Source organism: Prunus avium, chromosome 3, assembly GCF_965620075.1.
Source record: "Prunus avium chromosome 3, drPruAviu1.hap1.1, whole genome shotgun sequence".
In the NCBI taxonomy this organism is placed as follows: Eukaryota; Viridiplantae; Streptophyta; class Magnoliopsida; order Rosales; family Rosaceae; genus Prunus; species Prunus avium.
In genome coordinates this window covers 9,907,833-9,918,490 of record NC_142286.1, presented here as the reverse complement: position 1 = coordinate 9,918,490, position 10,658 = coordinate 9,907,833, and the positions used below count along the sequence as shown (strand labels likewise).

Below are 10,658 nucleotides of genomic sequence, written 5' to 3'. Positions count from 1 at the left end.
GCAATCTGATAGTTTTGTAAACCTTACGGACGTTTTGTGATATTAAGCCTTAACACTATTAAAGCATAATCGTTTATAGCTCAAGTGGTTAGGAGTATTTACTAGTGCACCCGATATCCTAGACTTGATTCCTCCCTCCTCCAATATGGCTTGTATAAATAAAAATAAATTACTTGTCCACAAACAACATGTACAAATTTATTCTTAAGTAGGACTTTGAAATAGTTTAGAGTCCACAAAGCTGTAGCTAAATATGTTTATTTCATACGTGTAACTTCACTAATTTTTATCCAAGTGTGACTTTTCATCAACTTTATGGGAGAAGAAAACCTTGACAAATTTTTCCATTCCTATTTTCTCAAGTTTGGGGTTGAGAAACATTACAACTGAAATATGTCCAAATGCCTTAATTTAGAGCATTAATTTGGAGTTAAACTGAAGAATGTGCATTCAAACCCAAGAGTCCTTTTCATTCCTTATGATTCCAAACCCAATGTATGGTTGCCTTCTTTGGCTATAAAAACTAGATTGTATTAATGATCTAAAATTAGTAAAACTACAAAATGGGGAATAATTTCCATTACCTATCTATCAAAGATATTAAAGAATCGTGAAAAGAAAAGGCTCTATGCAAATCCCATAACAAAGGGACACTAATAAACATTAACTAACCGAGGCTGAGCAGCCCCAATTCGATCAAAAAGAAGCTCAGTGTCAACACAAGGGAGCAATTTCAAAAGTTTGACACGAACCTACATCCAAATCATAACTCAAATTTGCAAGGTAATCCGCCACATATTTTTTTTCCTGATAAACGTGGGTCAGCACACATCCAATCTCCTGCATCAGTTCTAAGCAATTCGACATTAAATCCCTGTAAGGACATGAAGCCAACTTATGAGGATTCTGCAAGAACTTGACAGTAATTTCAGAATCGTACTCCACTAACACACATGAGATTCCCTTTTCCACAACCAACTTCAAGCCATGGTAAAGACCTTGAAGCTCAGCTTCCAAAACTCCACCCTTCCCAAGATTCACAGCAAAGCCAACCAACTATTTTCCTTCGGAATCTCTTATCACACCACCAGCTCTAATCAAACCCCTCCTGTGACAACCGTCAACATTAAGCTTAAAATAGCCATCTCGTGGAGGCTCCCATGCTAGAAGGTTCAGTGACTTTTGAGAATCTTTAGAATGGGCATAAACCGATTACTTAACAGTAGCAAGGATAGTCTTTCTTCCTCGAAACCAATCTAAACTTAGACGTTCTAGTGATAATTTAAACTTGTATACTCTTTTACCCAAGCACCTATCCACTAGCTTCATGAAACTATCAACGTCATTTGGTAACTCCTTCCAATGTAGAATCTTGATCAAGTACCCTAAATCATAAAAACCAAGGGAAGTCACCCATATTAAATGGAACCTTCTGTCTTGCGCCATCCTAGATTTCAGCATCATTGTCACAAAGTCGAAAGACAAAATACCCTTTTCCTTGTTCCCCAATAAATCAATTCCTTGCCCCTTAAGCAACTCAATTGCGTTTGCATCTACGTTGTGAAAGTCCCGGTAGATGTTGAAGTCCCTGAAGTTGAATTCCTAGATGTAGCAGCAATCGGTGCATAAATCGGGCAAGTTTTCATCTTCGTCTGAGAGTGTTAGACGCAATTGGATGATGTTCCTAACGTTCACACTGTCCTTCATGATTTGTATTGGTCTTCCAGAGAATCAGCTTCAAAAAGGGTGAATGAGAATTTAGTTTCAAAGGAGACAAAAAGGTAGTCAACAAATGCATCCTTAACTAGAGCAAACTCGGAATCTAAATTGTGCTGCCAAACGCTTCGAATCTCGACTCTCTTATTCATCATTATAAACTAATTCTGGGTTTGGCCTTCTTCAAAATTTTCTCTGTTGTTTCTCTAATGGTCTATGTTCTTCTTGAATATTTTTTGTTGAATGTTAGTCTTCACTGAGGACATCATTTATATAGAGAGTGGGTCGATGCTACTTTAGTGAAACAAATGAAAACACAAAAGAAAATGGGAAAAGTTTCTATTTCTCGGCGTGTTGTGAGGGAACCAAATCCCATAAGAAAATGGATTCAAAACTGAAAACACATGCTGTGGTGGATACATCATTTATATGTATTGTTATTTTCTCTCTTTTTCACTTTTCTTTTGTTGTTGGTCTGAATTATTTTTAGGGTTCGTTATTTCGTTTCCTAGTGCAATTAGGAACGTCAAGCTCATATGTAAAAAAGTAACGAAATGGGGGGAGAAAATCTTGTTTTTTTTTTTTTTTGGGAATGCAAGTTGGAGAAGCACTAAATCTAGCCTTGCAAGTTACATATGTCCGGGAGTAAATTATTTTCATGAAGTTGGTTTTAGTAACAATAAAAGAAATGAAAAATAATTCAAAATTTTAAAATATTTTTGTCAAAGAAGAAAAATATTGATAGCTACTTTTGAGTTTATTGACATTGTATATGGTTGTATGACTGGAGTGGCCTATGATCCAATTCTATTTTTTGACATTCTTTTATGAAAAAGAGTTCAGCCGAGCTTCTGGATTTAGCATCGGTGCATTTATACACATTTCAAGGAATATTAACCATGAAATTAATCCAATAAATTTTAATAAGTCCACATCACCATATTTGTACTAAAACTCAACAATTTCCACCCTATTATATGTATTTATTACCATTGAAATAAATAAATAAATAATCCAATCAAGCATGCACCACCTCTCTCCCCAACCCAGCCACTGCACTGCTTGCCAATTGCCACCCCCAATGGCGGAGCCAGCTAAGGCCCACAAGAGTCAGCTGACCCTCCTCCAATTTATGCAACAAATGCATTTGTTATGTGATATATTTGATTTTCTTGGGTTTCTTTTATAGATGACCCTTCTAACTTTCTAACTCTAGTTAATTGTTATTCTTTACTTCTATAGTTTTTCCTATATTTATCTTTACTTCATTTTTCCTTTTTAACTTCAATCTTTCTATTCTTTCATTTATTGAGTTCTCTTATAGTTTTTATTATTGAATCGGCCATCAGTCAAGTAAATCTCTCAATACTAGCTATTTAGTTCTCTTTTGAGCAATGTATTATGATTTGATTCAGCGATGCGGGTTATGATTTTGGAAGATAACAATTAAATTATACAACAAAAAAATATTATGTATATTCACGGTTTTCTTAAGCTAATAATGTTGACCCTCCTTGAGAGAATTCCTGACTACGCCACTAGCCACCCCCTCACTCTCTTTTCCTCTCTCACACACACAGGTGGTTGGTTTCATTTGCAGGCTTAATTGCAGTACTTGTGCGAATTATTTTTCATTTATTTGCAGTAGTATGTTACATATCGTGATTCGTTAATATAACCATGGAGAGAGAGAGAGAGAGAGAGAGAGAGAGAGAGAGAGAGAGAGAGAGAGAGAGAGAGAGAGAGAGGTGGCAACCATGGATGGGCGGGGGTTGGGGGCTGGGTGGAAGAGGAATGGTTGATGCTTCTAATACATTTATTATTATTATTATTTTAATCTTTTATTTCAAAGGTATTTTGAAAAAGTATTAGATACACATGATAAGATGCAAAGAGATGATGATGTGGACTAATTAAAATGCATTAGATTAATCTAATTGTTAATGTTCATTTAAATACTATAAATGTGCCGATGCTAAATGCAGAGGCTAGAATGCATCTTTTGTCTGCAAAGGCTAGAATCCATCTTTTATCTACCTTTTTCTTTGTGCCCTCTCTATCACCTCCTTATTCTTATGACACATGTCCTCTCATTTAATTGACTGCTACCTCTGTTAAAACTATTAATTTTATTAAAATAATTATAAAATAATTATACAAACCCTGGTTCCTTGGTCTTCTTTGCAACCGATATCGAGAGCACAACCACCCCACCTCAACGGCAACCCCACTGCAACTTCACCTAACTGCCCCAAGCCTCCCTTCTCTCTCTTTGAATTTCTGCACCATATCCAAATCGTTTGAACTTTTCCCAAACGAGTGCATCATCAACCTCGCTTCCTCACCAAATCGTAATCCTTCTCTCTAAACGACACCACCCCATCCTCCGCTGGAAAACTCTTGGAGGTCTCTTCAGTTCTTCCGAATTTCACCCATTTTGTCGTCCTTGTTTGGAAAAATTAACAGAGCCAATAAAGGGGTTTGATCCCTTCTCTTAATCTGTGTCAGGAGGACATGAAAAATGAGAATTTATCAAAAATAGCCGAAACTTGATCCTAATTTAAAACATGTCAATATTTATAAAATATTTCAAATATAGCAAAAAACTCACCTAAATAGACACAAATACTCTCAAATTTAAAATCCACATAAACCTGAAAAAGTAACTTTATTAAATAAAACTTCGGAATATTTTTAACCCACGTTTGTATAGAAGAACATAAGTTGAAATATATCATCCTATTTATTGATAAATGAATAAATTTGTTCTCAAAGGGTGATAATAGATAAATGAATAAATTTGTTCTCAAAGGGTGATAATAGATAAATGAATAAATTTGTTCTCAAAGGGTGATGCCATGGATTACGTACAGTGTGTACAAGAGAACACACTCACATCAAAAGTAACCCAAGTAAACTAAAAGTATCAATCCAGCACAACATCAGTAAAATAGCTAATACTTAATAATCTGCAATCTGTAATCTGCATCATACAAAATCTAGCCTTCCACACCATATAAATTTTTTTGGATATATTTGGAATTACAAAGAGATTAGAATGCTAAATTAAAAACGAACGGTGGAGCAAGTAAGAAACAACTCTGCCACTGCCAACAATATTATCAAGTATTTTGCATCTTTTTTAACCACCAAACAAAACTAAAGCAAATTAATAAAATAGGAATCCCATGATAACTTCCAGAACGCTGCTCCTAGAAAATTACATACTAAAATGCAAATTAAATATAAAAGGGAAGTAAAAACCATAGAAGTTAGGCAAGGAAGTTTAAAGTACAGTATCTGCAGACAGAGGAAACTTTTATCTTGATGTGAATGGAAATAGTCTGGCTTATGTTTCTTATGCTTCACAATTCAGATTCACAGTATACAATTTTCTGTTTAATTCATCAACAAAAAAATGTTGTCTTTGGATGTCTGCCCTATATGTAATATAATATAGTATGAAGAAGAAACTGAACAAAGAATCAAGGAAGAATTGCACTCACCATTTGACTAGGGCAGCAATACGTCTTCAAACGTACGTATAAAGATTCCCAATCTAATAGTGTTTTCGGTTTTAGGTTTATGTGGGTTTTAAATTTGAGGGCATTTGTGTATATTGGGGTGAATTTTTTTGCTATATTTGAAATATTTTACAAAAACTAACATTTTTGAAATTAAAGGTCAAGTTTTGGCAATTTTTGATAAATTCTCAAAATTGAGGCTAGATGTATTTTCTCTCCTTTTCTTTTCAACCTTAGAGGCTTTGGATTGGTTTTCACTTATAACCATCACTAGATGCTCAATGGCTTATCTTTTCACCATAAGAGAGAGACGAAGGTGGGTTGTTGGGAGTTGGTGACTAATGCGTTCTTGTTTTTATTTTACTTTTATATTTATATTTATTTTATTAGTCAATAGTGTTAAATTAATGGTTAAGTGAGAGGATATGTGTCAGAAGAACAAGGAGGGGACATAGAGGGCACGTTGAAATAGGGGGCATAAGATATGAAATCTATGAAGAGCTACAACTTTTCATCTAGTTAGCATTTGTGCAGATTTTTTTGAGAGAGTCATTGCTCTCTCTTTTATAAATTTCTCTTCTATAAATTTCATACTAAATGAACAATTATAAGGACTCACAGTTCCGACTTTACTTGAAAGGAGATATTTAGTGTTATGGTCACACAGCCATGTCGTGATATTAATTTTATTAAGCAGAAACGGAAAATTACAAGCAAAAATCACAAGGGCACGCAAGCCCAAACATATCAAAATAAAAATGAAGAGAACAGCTTAAAGGCAGCCCCTCTCCCACAACTTGGAGGGATCAAGCCCATGGCCCAAACCATCAACAGCATCAGTCGTGAAGCTAGTCTCCCTGTAGACATGACTGAAGGACAAAGACTCACAAAAGGAATTGAGCAGCAGAATGTTCTTAATTAGAAGTTTAATACTCCAAGAGGGCTCCGATTTTTATTAATGCAGTCAATAATAAGCTTGGAGTCCCCTTCAACTAGAACTTTATGCCAACCTTTATGAACTGCATAAGCAAGACCATCCCGCAAAGCAGTACATTTAGCCACAGTAATGGTATTATCTCTAATGTTCTCAGCACTACCCAATAAAAGTGACCGTTAGAATCTCGAATAACAAAACCCGTAGCAGCTATATTATTACAAACAGATCCGTCAAAGTTTAACTTGAACACCCACATGGGAGCGACTTCCATTTAATCAAGTTGCTCATCCACAGTAAGAACCCTAATAGGGTGAGGTGGAATATCTTTGAAAATGAGGTTATTTCTAGCATCCCAAATTTGCCAACATAACAACAAAACTTTAGAGAGAAGGTCAAGACCTTTAGGAATAGCAGTAGATGGGAGAGTACATAACCAGGGAACAAGGTCAAAATTTGAAGGGATAAGAGCAGGTACCAGGTTGGTACAACTCCAAACACTGAGCATAGGGACATGTAGAAAAAAGATGGTTAATGGTTTCAATATGATTATTGCATAGGGGGCAATCATGGTTAATATGGGGGAGGAAGCGATGTAAATGGCTTCGAACTTGAAGTCTTCTCCTAACAAGTAATCAAGAGAAGATTTTGACTTTAGGGGGAATAATGAGACCCCAAACTTTCTTCAACAGATATGCTTGAGGATGGGAAATAGCTTCCTGTACTTGCACATATAAGCACTTTTAATAGAAAAGGTTCTATTGGGGTTAGGACCCCAGATTAATTTATCTTCTAGAGTGGATATAGGGAGGAGATATAAATAATTTTGTCTATAATGTCTTCATCAACCACTTCTTTGAGTTCGTATTTATCCTAGAGTTGATTATTTTAAATAAAAAAAATCAGAAAAACTAAAATAAGATTAAGAGAGCTTATTTGGGTAATAGGAATCACATCAATGAGAGGGAAAGGAAAAACCCAATGGGAGTCCAAAAAGGGATGGACTTACCATTTCCCACTACCTGATTCCTATATTAAGAACAGATCTTGCATCTAGTATTGCTTGCCAAGCTGAGGAATGGGAAGACTTATTTTTAAGTGCTAAGAAGTTGTTTTCTTCAAGTACTTTGTTCTAATAATTTGAGCCCACCAATTAGAATCATTGGTGAGACAAATCCAACTAAGTTTAGCTAAAGCAGCCTCATTAAAGTGGGAAGCCAACCTCACCCCAAGACCTCCCATTTCTTTAGGAGTGCAAATATCATTCTAAGAAATAGAAGAAATTTTCGTTTGGTTGCCCTAGAAGAATTTCCTACAGGTAGAATTCATTTCTTTACTAACTTCTTTAGGACACTTAAAATAGAACAGAGTATGATTAAGGATTCCAGAAACACTTGCCTTTACTAAAGTGAGCCTTCGAGCTCTAGATAAAGTTTGAGCCTTCCAACCAACAAACTTACCCTTAATTCTTTCAATCATGTTCTTGGCATTGAGAGGGTCTTTTCAAAAGACAATATTACTGATACCAAGATAATGACCAATGGTAGTTTTATGTTGAATTTGCAAAATATTACTAAGATTAGTTCTTAAGTTAGCTGCAACATTGTTAGAAAAGTACATAGTAGATTTATGTAAAATGACCTTTTGACCAAACACTTCAAAGAAGGAAAGTAACACCTTATTAATATTTCTAACAACCACAGGAGAAGCTCTTGCAAACATTAAGCAATCATCAGCAAAGACTAAATTAAAGATGCGAAAACCCCCCAGAGAGGAAAGTAAACCCACATTAGACTTGGTAGAAGAAGCTAAAAAATTGCAGTGTCTGATGAAAGGCTCCATATAGAAGATAAAAATATAAGGGGAAATAGGGTCCCTTGTCTTATGCCCTTAGAAGGGTTGAAGTGGCCATGAGAGGAACCATTGACTAAAGCAGAAAAAGAAGTGCTTATACTACAATTCATAATTCTATCACACCACTCAATACTAAGGCCAATTTGGATGAGACAAGTTTTAATATAAGACCAATCAAGAACATCATAAGCTTTTTCTAAGTCTAACTTAACAGCCATGGCTCCTCTAGAGCCCTTCTTACGTTTGAGGTGCAAATATTATTGAAATCCCCCACAAACATCCAAGCTTCTGAAATCCTAGGTTTTAGGTTAATAATTTTAGTCCATAGTTGTTTTGTTTGTCTTTTTTGCGGATATCTAAATCTTATGTTCAATAAGATCCTTCACATGGCAGTAAATGAAGCGCTCATAATACTATAAAAGAGTTATATTAATTAAAGAAGGATTCCACAATAAGATAATCCCTCCACATTGACCTGTGGCAAGGATGCAAAAGAAACCATTAAAACCAAGCCTTTGAGCTATAACCTCAGCTTGAACCCTAGAGGCTCTGGAATCCAAAAGACATTTAAACTTAAAGTACCAATAGAAAAAAGGGTTTGAAAGATAAAACCAGGCTAAGCACTGCCTCGCCTATTCCAAGATAACATATTCATGGATTGGGATTAGGGAGATCACTGACAGAATTTCTCCAACAATTTCAACACTAGGATCAAATTCTTCTGCCACTTCCTCCACCTCTCCGGCTCTCTTCTTAGGGTTTTGTAAGCAAAAGCATTAAAAGCATTGCTAACTTTTTGAGACTAAGCAGGAATAGTCACAACATCTTTACCTTTACCCCTGCTATTTTCACCAACATCCTTGAACTTAAACCCAGTATCAGGAGCTCTTCCCCCTTCAACAATCTTAATTCCCTTAGCCACTTCTTCGAAGGTTCTCTCATCTCTCTCTTGCATTTTGGCTGTGCCCTTTCGGTTAGCTACCACAGTCCAACCAGGGGCCTGCATCTCTGTGTGCATCTTCTCCCCCCTTATCAGAATTCTCATCAGCATAAATAAAGTCCACAATAATAGGTTGTGGGAAAACCAATATGACATCTTCAAACAGATGTCTCTGCTCCTCCACATCCAAGACTAAATTGCTAGGAAAAGCATTAGGCTCATTCTCTAACCTCTCCACTTGTAAGAAATTCTTATTTAAAATCCTCACAAAACACACATGTCCATGCTCGATCTTCTAGATGCAACATAAACAAATAGCAAAGAGAGCTTCATAGCTCACAAAAATTCTAGTTTCTCGTGGGCTCTCCCCCAAGACTAAGCACCTTTTCAGAGGCCTAGTTAGGTCTAGCTACAGTCGAGCTCTCACGAACATACTCTACTTACCTTTTGTTGACTACAGATCAATAGTTATAGGGTCTCCAAGAATAGAAACTAAATCATGCAACACATTTGGATCTTTATAGTGTAGGGGAAAAAAAGGAATTCTGGCCCAACTAACTATGGAAGTCATCATAGCATAGAAAGGGGAAAAGTCTTGGGTGTAGAGCTGAAGAGGAAAAATCTAACCTTGAACAAAATATGGTCTATTCTCTAGCACAGACAGAACATCTTCTTCAAAGAAAAACACCACCTTGTACCAATCTCGACCAGTATGATCGATGGACACATCTCCTTGCAAATTCTTCCACTCACCTTTGAGCCTATGCTTAATGACTCTGCTATTCACAAGAACCCCAAAGACCTTCCCTACCAAACAAAAGGTCTCGTAGTGACTTTGGACACTTGAAGCCAGAGTAGTAGTGGACACTCTGGTTTCATTTCCTTCCACCTGAAAGATAAACCTGCCCTTATGGATCACAGCGGGTTCCATAGAAGACGTTCTTCCTAGATGGGGTTTAGACATGGGAATCAGACTGTATGATTTAGCATGTGAAGAGCTAGCATTGAGTTGAGCACTCATATTGAAGCAAAGAGAATGTAAGCAGTAAAAGAGAAAGAGGATAGAAGAATAGTGGGAGTAGTGGAAGCAATGAGGAGAATTGCACCAAGTCTTCAAATAAATAGCATGGTGAAATATGTTAAAATGATTGCAATTAGCACACAACCACCAATGCGTGCAAAGAACTTGTTTTGGGTATGAAGTTATCTCACCTGGGTTCTTGAAATCTGCATAAGGTTTCTCCCAAGCCTGCAGCTTCATAGGGGTGTTCCATCTTCTTGGGTAATTATTCAATTGTAACTAATCCTGGCCATTAGATCTAAAAGAATACTCGAGATTAAGACAATCATAATTAATGAAATACAGAGAGAGAAACAAGGGCCAATAAAAATTAGCACTTCCTAAAAAGAAATCTTCTGAACTTGTTTCTTGAAGGCCAAACGACATCACAGCACTCCAATCTCCAATGATATCGCGAGGCTTAGCAAAAGAAACTCCAAGCTTGGTGCAAAAAAATCCCCAAATTACCTTGGGGAAATCCAATCGAATCCAATAATTGCAAATACGAGCTAACACAGTTCCAGGCCAGCCTTTAGGCTTAGTAATTGCTTGAGTTAGGTTCTCCTAATCTACACCTTGTTCCTTTTGTCTTCCTTTCTCTCTCCTTTTCTTCCAATGTGAATGACATGG

General features: G+C 36.3%; 1 long non-coding RNA gene across 2 annotated transcripts; it reads right to left on the bottom strand.

The window, feature by feature from the left end:
- Positions 1-3,490: 3,490 nt before the first annotated feature.
- LOC148295580 (uncharacterized) lies at positions 3,491-10,658 on the bottom strand. 2 transcript variants are annotated; one of them, XR_015834650.1, is made up of 3 exons: positions 10,181-10,658; positions 4,328-4,370; positions 3,491-4,215 (listed from the first exon to the last, which is right to left on the bottom strand). It is a non-coding gene; the product is annotated as an uncharacterized LOC148295580 (long non-coding RNA). The 2 variants fall into 2 exon arrangements; XR_015834649.1 differs by lacking the exons at positions 3,491-4,215; positions 4,328-4,370 and adding an exon at positions 5,844-6,259.